Here is a 24,158-nt window from a genome sequence, read left to right on the forward strand (position 1 = left end):
AACAATGTGATTAGAATGTGAACATTTCTATTTTTTCCTTAAATTGGTGACAATGTTGCTGAGCAAGGGCATTATTAATTGGGGGGGGGGGAGGAAACGTCACTCCTAAGTATTGGATGAATCTGCCGCTTGGTTTTACATTTAATGAAGATGGTTTGGAATCATCTGCTAATTATTTGAGAAAACGAAGTGGAAATGGTCAGCAGACCCTTCTGTGGGTCATCGGGGGGGGGTTGGAGGCCGTGATCCAGCTTCTATCCCTACTGCCCACAGGCTGACTGACGATGTCCCAGCTGCCGGATCAAGGAGCCCGTTGCTTCTATCCAAAGACTCCGTAGCAGTCAGCACGGCTTTCTTGGAGCTACGTGTCAGAGGCCACACGGCAGAACACCCTTTGCTGTCTCTTCCCTTCTTATGTGGCTTTTACCCTTTCTCCAGCCCTTGGCTCTTTGTCCTGTATCTCTCCCCTCTCAAGTGTGAGTCTTCAGCCAACTTTCTATTCGTAACCCTTCCTCTTCTTGTTTTGGGTACTTTCCCAGGCTGACCTTAACCATTCCGTGATTTCTGTCACCTCCTAGAGGCCCAAACCCTGCTCCGGGTCCAGCTTTCTCTCTCGAGCATCAGGCCCACGTTTCCATTTTCCACATGAGACGTTTTCGCGTGAAAGCCCCAGAGGCCACTCAAAATCAGCACATCTAAAACAAAATCATTGTCCTCACCCTCAAGCTTCCTATTCTCCCTGGTTAGGGTCACTCCCATCTACGCACTCACTCAACAAACATTGGTTGGGCACTTCCCGTGTGCCAGGCACTGCTCTAGGTGCTGGGTATACATCGCTGGATAAAACCAAGCCCCCGGCTCTGGTGGGACCTCCATTCTAGGGGAGCATCCCAAGCCCCACAGGCCAGAAGCCTGGGACTCTGCCTCCGACTTGCCCTCCCCACTGTCAAGGTCCTAATGAAGGTTATTTTCACCTCTACCTCAGGTCTTACAGTAGGCCCATAACTACTTCCTGTCTCTTCCTACTTCAGCCCACCCTCCACGTTACTATGAAATAACGATTACACTTTCGAAAGAGTAATCTCTTGAAATAGCCCTGCAGCTCAGGGCTTTGGTGGCTTTTCATTGCCAAGAGGGTAAATCCAAAGTGAGCCTAGCTTCCTTCCTGTCCTTGTTCATGTCCCACTCACTCGGCACCCTGCATACTCCTCCCCAAACGCCCCAAGTCTTTCCCCGCCCCTGGGTCTCCTTCAGAGCAAGGACAACGTCCCCACCACCACTTCCTAGCGCAGAAATAAGCACAGCAATAGTTCCCGTGTATTAAGTGCTCATTTAATTGCCAGACTATGGGGCGCCTGGGTGGCGCAGTCGGTTAAGCGTCCGACTTCAGCCAGGTCACGATCTCGCGCTCCGTGAGTTCGAGCCCCGCGTCAGGCTCTGGGCTGATGGCTCGGAGCCTGGAGCCTGTTTCCGATTCTGTGTCTCCCTCTCTCTCTGCCCCTCCCCCGTTCATGCTCTGTCTCTCTCTGTCCCAAAAATAAATAAACATTGAAAAAAAAAATAATAATTGCCAGACTGTGTTAAGCCCTTCACACTTAAATTCATGCAACAATCCCATGAGGTAGGTACTACAGTTATTAATTCTGCTTTGCAGAAGAGGAAACCGGTGCTCAAAGACATTAAGCAAGCTGCCCAAGTTACGCAGCTGTGAACTATTCCAAAGCCCCTGCTCTCTGCATTGGCCGACCTCCCTGCATCCCCGGGACCCGGCGCATTTTAAGAGTCTCACTGAATTCTGATTAAATAATTGAATTTGGCTCTCTTGTCTGCATCTTTTGTTGGAAACTGCCAATAACATCTTAGGAGGCGGATAAGGTAGAGATAAATTCCAATCAAAATTAGTCGAAGTAACAGAGATACCTTAGCGCACTCTCTTCAGATCTCAGAATCTGTTCTTTCAAGGTTGGCATAAGGGTTTTTTTTCTTTTTCTTTTTTAATGTTTACTTATTTACTTTGAGAGAGAGAATCCCAGGCAGGCTCCACACTCAGCATGGAACCCAATGTGGGGTTCGATCCCACAACCGCAAGATCATGACCTGAGCTGAAATCCAGAGTCAGACACTTAACTGAGCCACCCAGGCGCCCCGAGGTTAGCATAAAGTTTTCTTCTCTTCTCTCCTCCCTTGTCTTCTTAGTTTCCGAGCATGCCTTGGAAGACTGTGATGGTCAGAAATCAGACAGGTTGGAAATAAAAGGATGGATGGCCCCCTTTGATGCCCAAGAGAAAAAAAAAAGGCCCCTGCCTCATGGCCCAGCTAATTTTCTTCCTTTGTCTTGGCTTCTCCTTCTCCCTTCATTCTTATCTGGCTAGGATGGCAATAACTAGGGGCAAAAGTGACAAGGAAAAAATATGAGCTCCCCTGTCTTTGTTCTGGAAACCCGGTTCCCACTGATAACTCAGAACCTCCCACCACCCCCCTACCCTCCATCACCCCCCCCCCCCCGCCCCACCACGCCCCTGGGAAAGTGGTCAGGTTAAGAGAAAAGGGCTGGCAGCTCCAGGTCATAGATTTTCCCTGGTAATCTCAAATCCAAATATTTTGTCCTGTTTCCACTCACTGTAACCCAGCGCTTTGTCCAAACATGGAGTTTCCCATGGCCCCGTGAGCAAGTCAGAAGGCGGACTTACCCTCTACCGGTGCCCCCTTTGAGCATCGATGGCAGCACATGATGGAAATGCTCAGAAGGGAAGGGCTTCGCGTTCACGACCCCAGCTGACGTGGACCACCTGAGTCCGCGCAGAGGGGACAGGGATGAGGGGTCACGGGCCAAGGAGCAGTGCCAGTGACACAGTCATGGACACTGTGGTGATGGTTCCCCGTTCTAGGGCAAGGGTAGGGATGAAAGGACCAGCGTCTGCTTCTCCCTGCTGGTCCAAGACCAGCATCTGCTTCTCCCTGCTGCTCCGAGGAATGCCCACAAACTAAGACGGAGCTTAAGAGAAGCGTCTCTCTCACTGTCCCATGCGACGTAGGGTGTGTATGGCTCTCTCATCCAGAAAGACCGTCTCCTCTGCTCCTACAGGCTGGAGAGGAGGCCGTAGCCAGCATGGAGGCATGGCTTCATCCCCGCCGGCTGTCGGGAAGGAGCGGGAGGTATGGTCAGCCCTGGCCTGTGACCAGGGCTCGGCAGGTGAGCCAGCAGGCGGGGGAACTGGTGTGAGGTCTGGTCTGTGGCACACATGAGATACTCCAGAAACCAAAGTGTGTACAAATGACCCTCCCTGTGACTCTGAGGGGCGGGCCTGGAGCACTGTCATGCCTCCTTCCTGCCCCTGCTGTCCTCTAGAGCGGCTGGTCCAGCTCTTCTGTGACGATAGACAGGCCCCCGTGGGCGCAAAGGGGTTCAGTCCAGGCTCATCGGTCCCCAGAGCTGACGGTCTTAACCCAAACCCTACACACAGACACCTTCTCTGCTTCAGGAAGAGCAAGCGGGTGCAGGAGAGGAAGCAAGTGTCACTGAGTGGCCGGAGAGGGGATGACAGGGGACTGGAATAGAAAGGTGTGCGTGCCACTGGCCCATGAGGCAGGCAGGTGCTCAAAAGGGAAGAAAAGCCCCTGTTGTGGTTTGTTTGTTTGTTTGTTTTGGTAATTTACAAATAATCTCATTTCATCCTGATTTTGTTAACCCCATTTTGCAGATGAAGGAATCGAGGCCTTTTGAAGTTGAGCTTCGAGGGGCGCCTGGGCGGCTCAGTCGGTTAAGCGGCCGACTTCGGCTCAGGTCGTGATCTCGCGGTCCGTGAGTTCGAGCCCCGCGTCGGGCTCTGTGCTGACAGCTCAGAGCCTGGAGCCTGCTTCGGATTCTGTGTCTCCCTCTCTCTGACCCTCCCCTGTTCATGCTTTGTCTCTCCCTGTCTCAAAAATAAATAAAAAAACGTTAAAAATAAAATAAAATAAAATAAAATAAAATAAAATAAAATAAAATGAAGTTGAGCTTTGATATCTGACGGGTCATGGTGACCATCTACGCCCCAATTTCTTCCTCTGCCACTAGAGGGGCCACCAGTAGGTTCTCGACTTCCTGTCCCACAAGGCCGAGACTTTGGCAGGGACCACGTCTTCCACACTCGTTTGCACGATCCTGCAGGTAATATCAGTGAGGTCATGCCACCTGCCTCTGCCAGTGACCGAGGACCCCCAGGCAGGTTTTCCCAGAACCTCTTCTCGAAGGGGACCCCTTCGGAGGTCAAGAGAAACTTCCATGAGGGAAGTCACCAACTTACTTGGTGTGAATCTACCAACTTACAAGACCTCTTCTAGGTCCAGGAACCCAGAGCAGCTTTTTTTTTTTTTAATTTTTTTTTTACTTTTAACGTTTTTATTTATTTTGGGGACAGAGAGACAGAGCTCGAGCAGGGGAGGGGCAGAGAGAGAGGGAGACACAGAATCCGAAGCGGGCTCCAGGCTCCGAGCTGTCAGCACAGAGCCTGACGCGGGGCTCGAACTCACGGACCATGAGATCATGACCTGAGCCGAAGGCGGACGCTCAACCAACTGAGCCACCCGGGCGCCCCCCCCAGAGCAGCTTTAACGAAGGAAAGAAGCAGAAAGAGAAAGAGAGAAAGCCAGGTGATTGTGGCAACAGAAACATCCCAGGCAACTATGTCTGATTGTGAGGAAATGATGCAGGCGTGTGCGGAGGGAATAAATTTCCAGGCTAGCGGTACTTGGATCCCACGAGATGTGTTTGGGCTAGGGTGGCTGGTGAGGGAAGAGAGCGCTAACAGAACCGTTAACCTTCAGCTACGCTTTTCTCATTGTTCTTCAGTTTCCAAAGAGTTATACACAAGTATATGGTTTCTGATGCTCCTCACCTTTACTAAGTGAGTAGTAAGTCACCTTTACTAGCTGACTTCAGCTACCCTGACATTTATGGAAACCTGCCTCATATGAGGGTTGCCTTAGGCCCTGTGAGAATCACTCGGCGTTCCTTTTTTTTTTTCACCTCAATCTTTTATGGACATCGTAATGCTGATTTTTAATATAGATCTTTTTATGATGAGTTTGAGGGTAGCAGAATGAATTTTATGAGGACAAACCTGGTTGCTATGTATGCAAGTCATTGGGGCTTTTAAGATGTAGAAATCTGATTGCTTGCCTGGTGTGGGGACTTTTTTTTTTAATTGCACACCCAAGTTTGTTTATGAAATTCTCCGGCACCAGATAATATTGCTGTGTGATAAGAACAGAGAGTGTTTATGTGACCTTGTGGTGGTGATGATTGGGGTTTGAGGGTGTCTTCTTTCAAATACTCGCTTGGTGTAGAACATGCACTGACTCCATGTAAAGAGAATGTAACGTAGGGACATACAGAGGAGGCTTAACAGCTCCAGAAGCACCGTGGACCAGGAAGTGGGTACCATACCCTCCTCTTTTGGGAAATCTGGAGATCCCATGCTCACCACACCACAGGGCAGGCCAGACTCCTCCACCATGGAGGTAGGGATACAGAAGGGCAGGTGCACTATTCAAATGGGCAAACCCAAGAGGATCAATCAGACAAAGAGTCATAACGGAAGCTGTAGGCAGAGTCTCCAGGGGCCACACTGCTGGAATTCGCAGCCAAGGAAGATAAGTCTTGGAGAAGGCACATTCCCAAGTTCTGGCCTTTCTCTCCATAAATGTCAGCTGCCACTAATCAGGTGCTCCCGCTGTTTCTTAGACGGTGTTCAATGCTCCACATTCATACAGCAATCTAGATGGGGGGAAACTGAGGCTCACGGAGGGGAAATAGCTGCCTAAGGTCACACAGTGTTTGTGCGTCTAACAATTAACGCTTTATGGATGTGGTCTCACCATACCAAGTAGCAACCTGGTTGGGTATGTTTGCAACCAAAGCCGCCGTCTTTCTCCCCAATTTGTGACTTCCTTATGGTCCATGGCAACACCCATTCCCTTCGTCATTATCTCAATTCAAGCCCTTACCAAATTTTTCATTTTTAGAGTTGCCTCTCTGCCACCAGTTCTCCGTCTCCCTGCCACCAGTCTCTGTCCCCACATCCATCTTCCTTGTCACAGTTTGCTTGATCTTCTTGATATGTTGCGTAACCAGGTCATGTTCCTACATCACAGTCTTCACGGACACTAAGTGTATGTGATCGAAGGGACATGAGGCTGAACGCCAGACGGTCGGGAGTGTGACCGCCCAGCTCTGCCTCCTATTACCGGGCGACCTCCAAGCCTCAGTCTCCTCAGTTCTCCTGCTAGCCTCTGAGAGTAGGTGTGAAGACAAAATACACTAAAACATGTCGCATCCTTTCAAAGAGCCCTCACTGCCCTGTGGGGGAATCTGACCCTGGAAACTGCAATATGTTTCCCACCTGCCTCCCTTTCTGTCTATGGCACCACCACATAAAGCCCTTCTGCTGGCTAGAGTCCACCTGGACCTTTCAACATCCTCCCTGACCACCTCTGCACATGCCATTTCCCGTGCTATCCCTTCCAACGAACACACACCTGCCCATCCCCAGGGTGAGGGAGGTCTGCCCCCTCCATTGTGCTCCCGGACCTCTCACAGCAGGGGGCTTTCTCTCTCTCTCTCTCTCTCTCTCTCTCTCTCTCTCTCTCAGATGCTATAGAACAGGTCTGGATTACTCATTTAGGCACTAACCCCTACGAGATTTCGACTGTGATGTGTCCTTGCATCTCTGTCTTAGGTCTCTAAATATATATTGAGCACCTCGAGGGCAGGGCCAAGGCTTCCACATCTCTCTCTGTCTCCCCACATTGCCTTCCCTGTCTTCTTGTAACAAATTAGTGCCCAGTAACTGTGACTGAGGCTGGAGCATGGGTGGGGATGGGAGCATGGAATGGGAGCGGGTTCCAGGGCATCCCACCCCCCTCCGTGCTGTGCTCGGTCTGCCTGTGGCTCCCTGGTCCCCAAGCTCTCCGCCAGGGCAGGACCGTGTCGGCTACTGGCTTAGCCCATCAGGCAGACAGATCGATGTTTAAATAAGTGGCGGGGTTGATGATGACGGCCTGCACCAGAACTTTAAAAATGATGAGCTATTACTACCCCGGTTCTCATCTCCCAAATAACATCTTTACAGTCCCTGCCAGGCCCCTGGTAATGAATTTCTTCAGTGTCCAAAGCAGTGCTGTGGGCATGAACCAGTCCACTCGTCCTCCGGGCTCGGTGACATGCTGCTGGAAACTCAGAAGTGGTATCTGCTTCATTCTGCCCTCTGCCGTCTCTGATCTCTCCTGCCAGACTGTAGGTCCCCCAAGGACCAAGGTCACAGTGGTCATAGCTCACGGATCACCCGACCTCCTATGGGTGCTAAGGCAGTGCTTTGCACAGAGCCGGTATCCCGTGGTTGTCACCCTAGTCAAGTACAGCCTTCCTAGAATTGCCCTGGAATTCTCCCCGTCCTCGAACTGCACCGCCAGCTCTCCCTCGCCATGGGTAGGGCAGGGGACCTGTGCACTCAGTGCGTGGAGGGCAAGGCGGCAAGGGCCACTTCCAGGCCGAAGCACCTATTTGCTGGTCTGAAACCACCTACGGCTCTATTTTCCCTCTGGCCAGAGGCAACAGCATCGTTTCTGATAATGACCGCCCCATTCCCAGCGACACTGAGTGGCTTCAGAGGGCAGAGTCCCCTTGCCAAGCCTCAAGGGGTACATATCACGAACAAGAAATAAACCTTGGGGGGCGCCTGGGTGGCGCAGTCGGTTAAGCATCCGAATTCAGCCAGGTCACGATCTCGCGGTCCGTGAGTTCGAGCCCCGCGTCAGGCTCTGGGCTGATGGCTCAGAGCCTGGAGCCTGTTTCCGATTCTGTGTCTCCCTCTCTCTCTGCCCCTCCCCCGTTCATGCTCTGTCTCTCTCTGTCCCAAAAATAAATAAACGTTGAAAAAAAAAATTAAAAAAAAAAAAAAAAGAAATAAACCTTGGGTGTTTCAAGCCGCTGAGGTTTAGAGATTGTTATTACAGTAAACCTGACCAGCCTCTACCAATATCCCCCAAAAGTGTTTATTGATGGGAAGAAGAAAGGAATTTAGGGTAGAACGAAGTCGATTTGTTTTGTAAAGCCTTTTGTAATAGTTAAGGAAGCAATTCACATTAAGGAGGATATTTGCTGCAAAGCTCGCCCCTTTCCAGAGTCGGCATGAAAATACCATACCGTGGAGTCAAGTGATTAGACGAAGCAGCAACGAGACTCATCTGAAAAAGTAAATACGTAATGACGGATAAGGATTGTTGTCATTTGTTGAATGCTTACTATGTACCAGGCACCGGACTAAAAGTTTTGCAAAATTATCTCATTTAACTTTCACTGTGACTTGATGAGGCAGTCATTTGTGCAACCAGCTCACATTGTACAGGCCATAAAGCTAAGAGAGGGAGAGACGCGCTAACTCGCTCCAAGGCACACAGGTGGTAAGTGACAGGACCCTGCCCCGAGTACGCAACGGAGAGGATTTCCAGTCCTACGAAAACTGCCCAGAATTTCCCTGAGACTATATCTGGAGAACATGAGGTTGAGCATTGAGACTGACGCGAGGTGGAAAAACTCAACTGAATACTTCAGCTCTAAGTGTAATGTCAATCTCCGTATCCAGGTGGACAATCCACAGGGAACCCCGCCTTCGTGTCATTCAAATGGCTCTGATTTCTGTATTCCGTGAGCTTCTCGGGCAGAAAGGATCCTAAGCTAAGACCTTAGGGACAGAGAACTGTTCATCAAGGAAAAGGATGAGGCAAAGGTGAGGAGCAGGGATGGGATGGGAGCTCCAGCGGCAAGACGCAGACAGGAACTAGCCAGAGAGCGCACGCACATGTTTATAGGCGAATTTGTGCGGGGCAGTGGGGGGTGACACCTGAGTGAGACATTTGAGCGAGAACCCGATGCGGAGTCTGGACCTGTTTTCTCAGCGGTACACTGAGCCATTAGAATATCGGTAACATTTGTTGAGTGTATACTCTATGCCAGGCATTATTCTAAGTGCCTCCCGTGTAGCACTGAACTCTCCCGCAGTGGGAGCCCCTCCTAGAGGGAACCGGACGTCAAGGATGGGTAGCAGGAAGCCAAGCCCACAACATGGCTGGCATTCCAGTAGAGGAACTACATAAGCTAAAGGCATGTGGTGTTAAAATACATGAGAGTCCTGAGCGGTTCAGTGTAATTCAAACGCAAGTGAGCAGTCAGCAAGGAGCCCAGGAAAGCACCATGAGATCAGCTGGTAAGGGACGTGCATGCTAAGAAATTCATGTGTTTTTTCCTGTGAGCCCCCAGAGCCATCAGATTTTAAGCAGTATGGTGACATGATCAGATCTGACTTCCTCAGAGGAAATACATGTGGAAATAAAGATATTTGAAATGACTATTTCTATTCAACTCTTTTTTTTTTTTAAATCTCCTTGGGGGACCAAAAGGGACTGATAAGCGTTGTCAGGAGATCTGAATGAGATGGGCCCAGCCCGATTACAGGATTTCTGGCCGTTTCTGATAGTTGCTTAATCTTACAGCGAATCTGAACAGCCTTTGTCTTTGTCATTCACCTATTTTCTAGTCCCCACTTTGGTGGCTGATTCTGTGCCTCCGTTTAATCTTTTGAAAGATTTATGGCCCCGGCATTTCTGCATGTGATGAGCTCATCTGATGTCGGTTACCATACACAGAGGCTGGTGGAGAGATAGTTGGTTACAGTTGGGGACGTGTGACATGTCTGATCGAGATGTACTCTGTGAGGGAAATATTTCTCTGGGGAAGTAACTTGGCATTTCAGCTTTCGAGGGCCCACTGGGGAGAACAGAGGATGAGATGCCAATTTGCTAATGGGAATCTACAACCTTGAGCCCCCTTTCTGCAGAGAGCTTGAATGCACGTTGGCAGGGACTGTTCTGCATCGAGTTCCATCTCGGAGGCTTTGGTGGAAATACAGTCTCTAAATATTGAAGGCAAAGCTGGAGACACAAAAATCACTTGCTTTTATTCGCCCCGAACCACATACACTCAAACAGATGAAATATGTATGAAGGGAGAACCATCTGTAGCACGCAGAGAGGGAGCCCCATGGAAGCATCTGGGGCCTTGTACCTGCCTGGGTGACTCGCGACACAGATGGAGAGAGAGAGAGAGAGAGCGCGGCAACAATACCTTTGATTTGGGCTTTTTGTGTTTCACGTGCAATTCCTCTCCAGACAGTCTTGAAAGTGCACTTTAAAAATGCATGTGCCCATGTTTCAGTCTTGGGGCCTCTTTGTTGGCGGGATTCTCTGAGACCGCCTCTCTCGGACAGGGGACATACAAAGCAGGAAGCCTGGAGCAGCTGGGGAGTGCTGAGGAGGGATAGGCCAAGGTCCTGAGGTAGGTTGACTACAGCAGGTGGCTGCGGAATTATCTAGAGAAGGGCCGTCTTTACCCGGTTTGCACAAGGCACCACTGGCCTAGCAGTCGGGGGCGTGGGGGGGGCTCCCCACTGTGGGGGGCACTCACGTCTCCTGTTACCGTTTCTGCCAGTCTGGGATCAGAAGGTGAAGGTAAGAGCTGGCTGTGGGGGGTGGCCGGTGTGCGGGTCGGGGGGGGCACAGAGGCAGACAGGTGAGACTCCCCCACACGGCCAGTGTACTTCGCGAGTCTGGCTATGTCCTTCGAAACAGCCGCCCACGCTTCAACCAGTGCTCCTCGTCCAACACGCAGAAGCCCGTCTTCTGTGTTGGTCCGCGGCACCCACAAACCCCTCGTGATCCTCCCAACATCCTCAGCCAGGCTCCCACGCCATCCCTTAGCAGCCACCACTGGCCCCAGGAAGGTGGCGATGCTAGGGCCCTACACAGCCTGCCTACGGTCACCAGAAGGGACCCCTCAGGGCTCGCCTCCCTGCCTCAGGCATACCTCAGAGCTTTCCAGTTTCCCGCCCCTCCCAACCCTAAACTGGGGTGTGCCATTCAGGGAGCAGCTGCACGGTGTCAGGGCCAGTGAGCAGCGGGGACACTGGGTTTGAGGGGGAGTGACCGAAGAAGAAAGAAAGAGAAACAGCTTGCCCCCTAACAGCTCTGCCTGAGACCTGCTTGCTTGGCCCTGCCCTCCGGCCGCTGGGACCAGGCACCTCTCTGCAAAGTCCTGGGTGACGACGGATAAAGAGAAAGGAGTTGGATGGAAATGGAGGAAACGTGAGCTAAGATCCTGAGACCGGGTCACCACCCCGATTCTGCCACCTGCCAACAAATCTATGCCACCACTGCCCACAGAACCAAGTCCAGATTTTCAAGTGCAACGTACACGGCCCTGCGTGACCTAGCTCCTATCCTCTCCAAACTCATCTCCTTTGTGCTCCACTCCCCTCCGTCACCCTCCTGCCCTTCCACACACCCCTACGCTCCCCCCACACCACCCCCGCACCCTCGGCTCCAGCGATATCAGACAACTTATAATTTTTCAAACATCAAATGCTCTTTCTGGCCCCAGTGCCTTTGCACATACTGTTTCTTCTGCCTGCTGTGTCCCTCCACCCATCTACTCCACAAACCCCTTTTGCGTATCAGGTAGGTACCAGGCACAGAGAACAAGAACCCACAGTTCCTGCCCTCATGAGCTTCAGAGAGTGCTCTCTCTCTCTCTCTCTTTCTCCATCTACTTGGTGAACTTCAACCCATTCTTCAGAATTTTATCACCACTGCTTCCTCTGAGACACACTCTGCTTCTGCCTGAGCAAGAGCCATCTCCTACATCTGTTCTATTACCCCTTCCGTTACCCCTAGAGTGTTGCCCTCCTCACAGAATGAAGTTCTTTGCTTCCCAGAAGTCTGGATGCCAAGACTCTTCAGCATAGAGTGCCATGGAAAATCCCTGTCTGTTTCGGTCTCAGTGGATAGAATGAGGCTCAAATCTTATTTGGGGGCCAGTGTTTCTGCCCTTGCAAATATTACATGCACACGGATATACATTTAGAGATACTTACATGCTTTAAGTACTTCTTATTGGGACCTATTGGGTTGGTTTTGGTTTTGGTCTTTCTTTCTTTCTTTCTTTCTGGCATATGTTAGATGTTAACATATGATTTTGCTTCATAAAAGGCATATAATAACACTACGTAATCAAATTGAAGAAGGTGCAACTTACATTTGTCCTTCACAATGAGGCCTTCCCAGAGAGACTGCACCATGGAGTTAACTCTGTCTTAGTCAGCTTGGGCTGCCAACACAAAATACCATAGAGTGAGTGGCTTAAACAACAGACATTTGTTCCTCACAGTTCTGGAGCCTGAGAAGTCCGAAATCAAGATGGCGGCACATTCGGTCTCCAGCAAAAGCCAGCCTCCTTGTACCTGGAGGCCTTGGGCCATGTAGACGCCCATCTTTTCCGTGTCCTCACATGGCAGAGTGAGAGCAAGCTTTCTGAAATATGCTCTTAGATAGGACGCTATCTGATAGGACACTAAGCCTATCAGAGCAGGAATCCACCCTCGCGTCCTCTCTTCACCTTAATTCTTACTTTCTTAGCCTCCACACTGGAGGTCATAGCTTCAACATATGAATTTTAGGGGGGGACACAATTCAGTCCACAGCACCCTCCCTCCTTTGTATTCCTTTGAAGCCCCAGCCCTCCCAGGAACCTGATTCCACCCTACTCAGTTCCCAAATACACCCTACTCTCAGGTGTATTTTTAGGGAGCTCTTAAAAAACTCCTCAAATCTTGGAAAATACAAAATGTAGCCACAAAGAAAATCAGAAGTCACTGACTAGTCCCATAACCCAGAGATAACATTTTGACGTGCATCTCTCCAAATGATCTCCATAACTATCTACTTGTCTCTCTCCATTTTTTTTTCTCTTCGTCTGTATTTTTAATAGAAACTATGTCATCCTGTAGAGGCAATCTTGTAGCTGCAGAGGGCTCGAATACTGATTATAGTCCAGCCGCAGTTCTCAGAAGATTGATCATGAAGCAAGTGCCACACTCAAGGATCTCATAAACCAAAAATTGTTCTGAAAATTAGAATCTCAAAGAATTTTAGAGACTCACTTTTTATCATGACACCTGTCACCAGAGGGTTGATGTGGATGAATGATGGCGCACACACACGCACACACACACAACCATGCTTCCATCCATCGCTTTGGCATAAAGATCAAGCACTTATCATGGCCTGGAAGGTCCTGCACATGCACGTGCTGGCTCCTTCCAGCCTCATCACACCTCTCTGCACCCCATCTTTCAGTGTTTCATACACAGCACGCTCCCTCCTCCCTTACGGTCTTGCCTAGGCTGGACCCTCTGTCTAAAATGCTCACTAACTCTGCACGCCTTTCCTTGGTGAGCTCCTACCTCTCTCTCACATCACAGCCTGGAGGGGTTTTGCTCAGAAACCCTCCCTGAATCCCAGATGAGCTCAAATTTCCCTGTTTTACATTCGTGTAACACTTGGTGCCTCCCTTCTCCGCACTTATCTGGGTTGTGATGTAATATTTATGCCTGTCGTCCCAGAAGGGGGGGCTCTATCCTCTTTACTGTGCCCCCCAGCACCTAGCCCCCGTGCCTGACACATGGTAGGCACTCATGTCTGATAAAGAAATGATTGAAAAAGAATGTGTGCTTGATTTTTTTTTTTTAACATTTATTCATCTTTGAGAGAGGGAGAGAGAGCGTGAGTGGGGGAGGGCAGAGAGAGAGAGAGAGGAAGACACAGAATCGGAAGCAGGCTCCAGGCTCCGAGCTGTCAGCACAGAGCCCAACGCGGGGCTCGAACTCACGGACCGCGAGATCATGACCTGAGCTGAAGTCAGACACTTAACCGACTGAACCACCCAGGTGCCCCTGCTTGATTTTTTTTTTTAATTCATATTTTCTGATGAGATAAGCACAACTGAGGCCCTAAGTTTATTTTCCCTCTGAGATCACACAGCCAATTAGACAGAAGAGGGGGTGAGACCAGGGCCTGGGGGCACCTCCAGCTGGCTGAGGCTTCCTCCCGTAACCAGTGACTATGGGTGAGCTGAGTGGCAGATTTCCCAACTCGAACTTTTTCAGCAAGGTCAGGAAATGGGGGTTTATTTTTCTGGGGAAACGTGGAAACTGCAGAATCGTGAACAGGATAAGAAGTTATGACTTACGTTTGAAGGAAATTGCTTTTCACTATAGAAAATTACTGCATGCTTTTCATCTCTGAACACAATTCCGTCTCCGGTTATGAAATCATATTCTTTTCCATATATCATTTTTTTCCTTTGCTTCTGTCTATGGTATGTATCAAATAAGAGCTATTTTGCTTTTTGAAAAACGGAAGAAGGGAAATAAAAAGCGGAAGATGAAGTGACCAGGCGGATTATTTTCTAGGGTTCACCATTTGTTCCTTTATAAAAAGCACAATTGGGGGGCGCCTGGGTGGCTCAGTCAGTTGGGCGTCCGACTTTGGCTCAGGTCATGATCTCACGGTCTGTGAGTTCGAGCCCTGTGTCGGGCTCTGTGCTGACAGCTCAGAACCTGAAGCCTGCTTCGGATTCTGTGTCTCCCTCTCTCTCTGCCCCTCCCCTGCTTGTGCTCTGTCTCTCTCTGTCTCAAAAATAAATAAAAACATTAAAAAAAAAAGCACAATTGAGTTGTTTGGTTTTTTTTTTTTTGCTTTTGTTTTTGTTTTTGTTTTTGTTTTTGTTTTTTCATGTAACAATTACCGATATTGATTCTGGTTGTATTGAACAGAAATAAAGGAAGAGAGAAAGGAAGTAGTCGGGGGTAAACAAGTCCTAGAAGACGCAACTGCTGGGAAGATCAGTACCTGGTTTGTTAAGAGCCTGAGTGAAAAGAGGTCCAGACAGTAATGACAGCTGGTGGGGAGGGGTGGGATGTCGATGACAGGCACAGTGGGCGTAAATCTTGGTTCACACCCTCAAGTACACAAGAAACATAATGGTCTTTATTATCTCTCGTAACTTTTCATGATAAACCTCATCTCTTTGTGAGGTTAGCACCCCTCCCCGACTGTGTTTGTGCCACTGTCCTAAATCTCCAGGGCGTCGGGACATCTGGAGGTGCATGTAGAAGATGTCTCAGCCCACACAGACTGGTCACTGAGGTCCTGCACAGCCTATAGCCTTTCCAACTGGATGCCCATTGTGGAGGACTCTCTCTCTTTTGGACCTTACTGGCATCTTTTCCAGGAAGCCAGGCAGTAGGGAAAAAGTCCAATGACATGGGTTGAACTGTGTCTCCCCAAAAAGATACGTGGAAATCTCACCTCCCAAGTACCTCAGAATGTTGCCTTGTTTGGAAATACAATCTTATTTGGAAATACAGAGGTAATCAAGTTAAAATGAGGTCATTAGGATGGGTCCTAATCCAATATGACTGGTATTCTTATAAAGAGGAGAAATTAGATTTTTTTAAGCTTATTGATTTATTTTGAGAAAGAGAGAGGGTGTGCAAGTGGCAAAGGGGCAGAGAGAAAGAGAGAGAGAGAGAGAAAGAGAGAGAATCTCAATCAGGCTCCACACTGTCAGGGCAGAGCTGGATGTGGGGCTCAAACCCACAAACCGCAAGATCATGATCTGAGCTGAAATCAAGAGTCAGATGCTTAACCGACTGAGCTACTCAGGGGCCCCCAAAAGGAGACCTTTGGACACAAAGACAGACACACAGGGAGAAGACAGCCATGTGACCAGCAGGATGCATCTATAAGCTAAGGAACACAAAACACTTCCAGAAAACACTAGAAGCTAGAAGAGGCAGGAGAAGATTCTCCACTAGAGTCATCAAAGAGAGCATGGTCCTGTTGACACCTTGATCTTGGCCTTCTAGCCTACACAACTGTGAGACAATAAATGTCTGTTTGGAGCCACTCAGCTTTTATTTTTTTTTTTTTAATTTTTTTTTAACGTTTATTTATTTTTGAGACAGAGAGAGACAGAGCATGAACGGGGGAGGGTCACAGAGAGAGGGAGACACAGAATCTGAAACAGGCTCCAGGCTCCGAGCTGTCAGCCCAGAGCCCGACGCGGGGCTCGAACTCACAGACCGCGAGATCATGACCTGAAGTCGGCCGCCCAACCGACTGAGCCACCCCGGCGCCCCGCCACTCCGCTTTTAGAACTGTGTCAGAGTCACTCTAGGAAACTAACACATCCAGTGGTCCCCCTTCTCCTAGCCAAGACATTTTGTGTCTACAGGACAACCCATTTCCCTCAAGGGTTTAGGCTTTGGAGAACAAGGACAGAAAGAACTCCTGGCCATCTGTTCTCCTCCTGGAACACACATGACGCCCGAGGCCGTGAGTACAGGGTCTGCTACCTGCTTCAGTAAGGAGATACAAAAAACGAGCACAGTAGGGTGAGAAAAAACAAACCCATGGATTAGTATCTCAAAATATTATCCAAGCCACACAGTAGAAGTAACCTCAGAGGGCATCAAAGTCCTCAGTGGCCCTAACATGTGCATTCTAGAGTTTCAGCTGGGTGAGCTATGGGGTCATTTGGATCAGAGTCGGCATAAATGAGGCACTCATGCCTCTACTTCATGACCCAGCCCCTCTGGAGGCTTTGCTGAGCCATCACTGCACTCTTTTCCCTGGAGCCTGGTCTTGGCTGCCAAATCCTCAGTGGGGAGTTCTGGGCACCTACCATCGGACAATCCAAGGTGGTAACTAAAGTGAATAACGTGGTAAACAAGAACGCAGCCAGTCACTGGTCCCCCGGCTCCGAGCCTGTGCCAGGCAGCTGGGCTGTGCTGGGGAAGATCAAACAACGTCGTGGATCTGAAGACTTCACAAATTTACAGTCTTTGGTTTCAACCAGGCCTTCCATGCACGTATGTCTCTTCCGTCATCTGTGTCTCTTCAGTCAACTTCTTAGCCCACGCCCGTCAAGAATTCCGAGCTCTGCCTCTCTCAAGCCCTCCGCCCCACATTTGCCCCCTCCATGCAACCGTTTCAGCAGGTACTTACCAAAGAGCAGAAATATCACCCATTTCTGCTCTTCTCCCAACAAAGCCACCTGTACCCTCGTCCAACATTTCCTTCTTCCTTCTGCCTCAGTGGACTTGGAATTCCTCCCCTTGTACCAGCCTCATCGTTCTGGATCCTCTGCCATCACTCCCCCACCTCTATGAGCTTGAGCTCCTAGAATATTGGAGCCGCAAGGCCCTGTCTGTGGTGTTCCCTAAGTTCCTAGCCCTTAGTAGGTTCTCAATAAATATTTAGAAATGAGTGTGCCAACCGTTCATTCTCAGTTTCTCTATCAATTTTATCCCCTTCGCGCAAGTATACGCAAAAACCCTTTCTGTTGTAGGAGAAAAACAACAAACGACTTTCTTTCAACCGATGGATATCTGTCCAGCCCCCATCTCTTCCCTGCCCTTGACAGCCCAATCTCTCGGAGGAGCTTTACATATTCCCTTTTGTACATATTCACTGGCTCACCCGGAGACGCCCCTCCCTTATTTATTCCTCAACTCAAGACAAGATGGCCCCCCACTGTCTCACTCCTCTGTGCTCCTTGAAAGGGGTCTCTCTCTCTCTCTCTCTCTCTCCAAATTCACCAGTGGTTCTGTGACAGCCAATGGAAATTCTTCCATCCTTACCCGGTTTGCCCTCTTGTTGCCCGTGACACTTCCGAACAACACCTCCTCATGGGCACCTTTGTTTCTTTTTCTTTCCCTGGCCACTCGTTGTCTGTCTCAACTAAGGTTCTTTCCCTTTCCTGTTCTCCTCCCTCTGGACAGTGTCATCTGTACCCACATTTACTCTCCAGCCTAAATTTCTTTCCACCACTAGGGCCCCCTGATTTCATATTGGATTTCTTCAACAAAAATCCCCAAAGCCCAACTAAACTTACACGTGCAGGACTGAGCCCATCCTATTTACATCTCAGAGCTGCTCTCCACCTGCTTCTGCTGTCCCTGCAATAGGCAAGACCGTTCATTTAGTCCCCTAAGCCAAGACACCTGAAGTTGCCCTCAATTTCTCCCTCCCTCTCACCTTTGAGCACTAACCCATCACTAAAATGTGTTAACTCTGCCTCCTAAAAAGTGCCTATGAATCAGACCATCTCCCCATGGCCAGACCCTTAGTTCAGGTATTGCTGCTTCTCCTGCAGAATCCTGCACAGGCATTCTATTTTAATTCCTTCCAATCCACATCCTTCTGTGGTCTGTTTTTTGTGTGTGTGTGTGTGTTTTTTTTTTTTTTTTATCGAAAGTCCAAATATGATCACCTAATTCCCTGGCTTAAATTACTTCAATACTCTCCTCTCCTGAGAGCACTCACACTATGGCATAAAAGACCACTGGTCCGGCTCTGCCCCTCCTCAAGCCCAGCCTCCAGCCATTCTTAGGGTTCTGTGCCTCTGCACTTGCAGAATGGTTTCCCTCCTCCCTTTACTCGCTGACTCCTACTGTTTATCAAACTGTGTTAATCAGGACTCCTTTGGTTGTACATGATAAAAAACCAAACTCAAAATGGCTCAGGATACAACAGAAATTTATCATAAGGATACTGTGTGTCGTCATGAATTCCGTGAACAGGAATGTGCCTGGACTTCAGATTATATTAGTTTTCTAGAGCAGCCATACCAAAGTACCACAGATGTGGTGGATTACACACAGAAATGTGTTTTCTCCCAGTTCTAGAGACTAGAGGTATGTGAGATCAAATACCGGCAGCACTGGCTTCTTATGAGGGCTTTGCTCCATGGCTGGTAGACATCGTCTTCTAGTCTTCTTGTGTTCCTCCCTCTATCGGCATCTGTGTCCTAACCTCTTCTTATAAAGACACAGTCATATTGGATTAGGGCCCACCTAATGACCCCATTTTACTTTCATTACCTCTTTAAAGGCCCTATCTCCAACGACAGTCACATTCTGAGATACTGGATTAGGACTTCAACATAAGAATTGGGGATGAGGAGCACGTTCAACCCATCCTGACCCTCCATCTCTGAGCCATGCTTCTCCATTCAATTTTATCCATTTGCAGACTAGCAGACAACATGGCAGCCAACAGCCCTGACTTTTCCATCTTATGGCTTCAGTCATCAAAAAAACGATCCCAACTTTCTCATCCCTAGTCCAGAAAGTTCTGGAGAAGAGACCCCTTGGCCCATGTGAGGTGAGAGCTGTCACGGTGGCATCTCCATACTCTGAGTTTCCAGGGAAAAACAATGGAACAGCTCCCATTCCCACTCGCCAATTTTGCCCAAAATACATGTGGGGAGCAAAACCCAAATTCTGCATTTTATAATTGTCTTACAAAGTCCCCTTTTTGTGCCAATTTCCGTTCTTCCTTTCAGCAAAACTGATGAAGAGAACATTCATTTCTTAGGTAGGCCATCTTGCAGAATGTAGGTTCCCTTAGGCGATGTTATTTTAATTATGACTGAACTGAGGAGATTGGAATCTGGAAAGAAGGACAATATACCTCCAGGTGCCCACTCCAAATAATCGTTCCTCACCTGTAAAACTAGCAGAAAGTAGGTTCTCTCCCCCAACACACATACATGCTGCCTGTACCCCAACCCAGTTCAGTCTTCGAGTGGGTGGAACATTCTAGTCAGCCCCTGCAAAGATGTCCTTTGTAACAAATGCCACATCCCCCACTGTATGCTGTTTCTGTCCTGCTACGTGACAGGGTGATTTTCTAAAGGAAAAAAAAAAAAAAATCTGGACCCAGTACATACAAAGGATCCACCAGCACTGGGTTGTTGCTCTGGATGGAATTGTGTCCCCCAGAGCTCTTATGTTGAAGCTCTACCCCTCAAAGTGATAGTATTACAGTTGAGGTTTGGGGGAGGTAATTAGATTTAGATGGCGTCATGAAGGTGAGGACCTCATGCTGGCATTAGTGGCCTTATTTAGAGGAAGAGCCACAAGTGCTCATTTTCTCTCCTGCCATCTCCAAGCCAGGAAGAGAGCTCTCACCAGACAGTGACCATGCTGCCACTTGGATTGTAACTTCCAGCTCTGAAACTGTAAGAGAAGACATTTCTGTTGTTTAAGCCTTTCAATCTGTGGTGTTTTGTGATGGCAGCCCCAGCAGACTAAAATAGGGTTTTTTTTTCCCCCCCTTTATTTTCTCCTCTCTTCCTTCCAAAGTATTAAATAATTCTTCAGATGTGGGAGAAAACAAATGTAACACTGAACTGACCTCAATTTTGACTGTAATTATTCTTATTTTAACTGGTTCCGTTCTGGATATTGAAAAAAGAAGAAGACAATAAGCAAAAGAAGCCAGTTCTCAGAGGAAACATATCAACTTTCTACAGAATTCACTTTCATTTTTCTCCTTTCCTTAAAACAGGAGTCAACCAACCTTTGGGTGAGTCATCTGTGATCAGAGTATTAGAGTTGAGAGGCAGCAAAGCACAGTGTTTGGCTCTTGAACTAGATTGCCTGGGTTCAAACCCTGGCCTGGCCCCTTACTGTATGATCTTAGGCAAGTAACTGTCACTGTGCCTCAGTTTCCCCATCTGTACAGGAGATAATATTAGTGGTATTTTAGAACATGGCAGCTTCTGTAGGCATCCCACGGATGACGTGAGGAATACCCTATCTCAGGAGAAGGGAAAGGTGGTAGACAGGTTGTCCTTAGTTATCAATAAAGCCTCAATGCACATATCACCTACTCCAGGCAGCCTTCTGGAGTGCAAGGAGTCTTGATAACCAGACCATAAAGCTCCACAAGGGCAGTTCTCCAAAGACATAGACAAACTGTCTGTTTGTATTCTGTTAGTTTAAATATATTGAAATCTTGCTACTCACAGTGTGTTTTGATCAACTGGCAACATCAACATTTCCTGAAAGCTTATCAGAAGTGCTAAATCTGTGACACATTGGCATCAGAATCTGCCTTTTAATGATTCTCTAGGTCATTCGTTTGTATGTTAAAGTCTGAGAAGCACTGGTTAGATGTTGCCTCTTAAGCTGATAAGAACCACTTGAACCACCACTCTCGAAAGGGATGGACGTAGGGAAACTGAAGATGGCTTCTCAGCTCATGGAGCTGGTGAGGGTTCCTTAGTCACACAGTCACCGGTCACTGTGTCAGCGGAAGGAAACCAAGGGAGGCCAGGGGACCTGCTCCAAGAACATCTCTTCCATACAGGTTTTTATAACATCCTAATAAAAGTCAACTGTAAGACACTGAGTCTTGAACATCATGGTAAGTATTAAATTGTGACATATGTAAAACATGAAAATTGAACTTGACTATTTGCATGCGGTTCAACCAACCAATGGACAGGTAGGGTCCATTCTATCTCCTCTGGACTCAATGTGCACAAATTACAACCTGTTTATACCTCCATCCTACTATTTACTATAATGTTCTCTTATCCTTTTTTACTTATTCTTTTCCCCCAAGCCCACTGACAGTGACTCCCATTTCGGTATCTCTGACACCTAACGAAGTACCAAAGACGCTGAAATGTACACAGTAGGCATTCACGTAAATATCTGTTGAAACGAAAATGAATGGCTTTCCATACTGTTACCTATAGAATTACAATATAAGGAAATTATACTACACTCTGTTAGAGGTGTTACTAACCCTAGAATTTATTTTTTGTTGAATTACAAAGAAATTAATCTAGACATTGTTTATGTTTAAATCAGCTCTCTTAGCAATCTGAGGATTATATTGAGAGCAAACATATCAGGGGGGACAAAAAAAAGAGATGCAAAATGGGACAGGGATGGCCAAAGAATTTCTGGATGGAAAGTTTGGGGAGGGGAATATAATAGAAAAAGAAGGAAAGGTAGGGAGGAGTGGTCCCTCACCAGCTGCTAAATACAGTGAGACAGCAGGGAATGCACCTGTTCTTGGATCATCCAAATCATCCTGGGGTCAGGAACAGGAATGGGCCACAGGGAACACTTCAGCAGTTCACAGCTCTCCTGTGATACATGTTATGATGTTCTGCACCCAATTTTCAACATGGCGGGCGGGGATGGGCGGTAGGTTTCCCAAACGACCAAGCAATTCTCCATCATCAGCTGGGTATCTACAATTCAACTCAATTCTGACACTATCTATGTGGAGACATCATAAGACCTCACTGGTTAAAGGTTCAGTCCCACAAGACTGTCCCCTACATGTACTTCAGACACCAACAGGTCCAGGTTGTCACCTGTGCTTCTGACCCATAGGATCGGAGCTTCCAAAGACTCCCTCCTAAGATTTGACTAACTTGCTACAATGGTTCACAGAACTCAGGGAAACATTTTACTTACTAGATGACCAGTCTCTTATAAAAGGGTATAACTCAGGAACAGCCAGATAGAAGAGATGCAGAAGGCAAGGTACAGGAAAAAGACCCAGAGTTTCTGTGCCCTCAGAGGATGCAATTTTCCCAGAATCTCCATGCGTTCACCAACCCGGAAGCTCTCCAAACCCCATCCTTTGGGATTTTTATGGAGGTTTCATTACATAGACATCGTTGATTAAATCATCAACCATTGACTACTGAACTCAATCTTCAGCCCCTCTCCCTTCCCAGAGGTCAGGGGGATGGGACAGAAAATTCCAAGGCTCTAATCCCAGGTTGTTTCTCCTGGCAACCAGCTCCCACCCTTAAGTGCTTTCTAAAAGTTGTCTCATTAACATAACAAAAGGGACCTTTATCATTCTCTTCACAAGAAATTCCAAGGGTTTTAGGAGCTCTGCCAGAAAGAGGAACCCAAGACCAACCAAATATATATTCTTTTTTTTTCATGTTTACTTATTTATTTTTTTTTTCAACGTTTATTTATTTTTGGGACAGAGAGAGACAGAGCATGAACGGGGGAGGGGCAGAGAGAGAGGGAGACACAGAATCGGAAACAGGCTCCAGGCTCTGAGCCATCAGCCCAGAGCCCGACGCGGGGCTCGAACTCACAGACCGCGAGATCGTGACCTGGCTGAAGTCGGACGCTTAACCGACTGCGCCACCCAGGCGCCCCATCATGTTTACTTATTTTTGAGAGAGAGTGAGAGTGGGAGAGAGACAGCATGAGCAAGCAGGGAAGGGGCAGAGAGAGAGAGATGGAGACACAGAATCTGAACAGGTTCCAGGATCAGAGCTGTCAGCACAGAGCCCGATGTGGGGCTCAAACTCATGAACTATGAGACCATGACCTGAGCCAAAGTCAGACACTTAACTCCCTGAGCCACCCAGTCGCCCCATATATTTCTTATTATAAATCACAGTGTCATACATGTCTTACAAGTACATGTTCTGCAATGAGTCTGGGATTTCTTATAGTCATTGGGTTTGTCTCTAGTGCCACCAAGAACCCACTGGGCGCTATGCTGGCACATCCTTGGGAATGTCTCCCTTACCCTAATCTCCATGGCCCTCTCCTTTTAGCAAATCAGAGCCAAGCATGTGAAGGTCAATGGTGCAGTATACACCTATTATTTTTCTATAGAAAAGAGAACTAAAACATAGACGTCTACACAATCAGACAGATGGAGATCACTGACCAGAGACTATGTTGGAGGATACGGCCCCAACGTCTGGCCTAATGGGCCAGCTCATTCTACTTCCTTGAACTCAACTAACCCACCGGCCATAGATCATGCTGGACCACACTGCATCCCCTGCATGGACAGGGGCTGCCCTGTTACACTGAGTTTGTGGCAGAGCACCCATTCCAGAAAGTGTCTTCTCTGCGGGCAGGCAGTGCCCAAGAGAGAGAATCTGGAGAAAGCTGAGGATGCTCCCAAGTTTACTACCCACACAAGACAGAAAGGAGCTATGAATGTCACTCCAGTGGAAGTTTCCCCTACAGACACTGGGAGGAAGAATGCAGTGTTCTGTAGGAAGTCTTGTTTCCACGAGGCCTCCCCTGACACCACCCATCACTCTTCCTTTATGGATCCTCCCGAGTCCACAGATGGAAGTATCGACTTGGCCACCAGAAAGTTCACCAATGAATCTAGCCAACACATTAATCAAGATCAAGTGGTACATTCAACTAAGGCCGAAAATGCACCCTCTTCTATTTCCCATGCCGAAAGACATCTTCCGATAGAGATCATCCGAGGCTCTGAAACTAGATGGACTAAGAACATAAACATACTCCAATAATAAAAATGCCTCTGTGTTGTCAAATTCTTGCGGTGGGGGGGGGTGGGAATTTAGGTCCACGGATTAAATCCTCTTGCAAATTAAAGTCCAAAGGACTCAA

At 48.2% G+C, this 24,158-nt stretch overlaps 1 long non-coding RNA gene across 2 annotated transcripts in view; it reads right to left on the minus strand.

Annotated features, from left to right (window-relative positions):
* LOC125163307 (uncharacterized) overlaps nucleotides 1-24,158 on the minus strand; it is an 89,927-nt gene that overhangs the window by 23,709 nt on the left and 42,060 nt on the right. For both annotated transcript variants that reach the window (XR_007151391.1, XR_007151392.1), the window contains one exon: nucleotides 12,128-12,199. This is a non-coding gene — a long non-coding RNA (uncharacterized LOC125163307). The remainder of the gene's footprint in view (nucleotides 1-12,127; nucleotides 12,200-24,158) is intronic.

Source organism: Prionailurus viverrinus, chromosome B1, assembly GCF_022837055.1.
Source record: "Prionailurus viverrinus isolate Anna chromosome B1, UM_Priviv_1.0, whole genome shotgun sequence".
In the NCBI taxonomy this organism is placed as follows: Eukaryota; Metazoa; Chordata; class Mammalia; order Carnivora; family Felidae; genus Prionailurus; species Prionailurus viverrinus.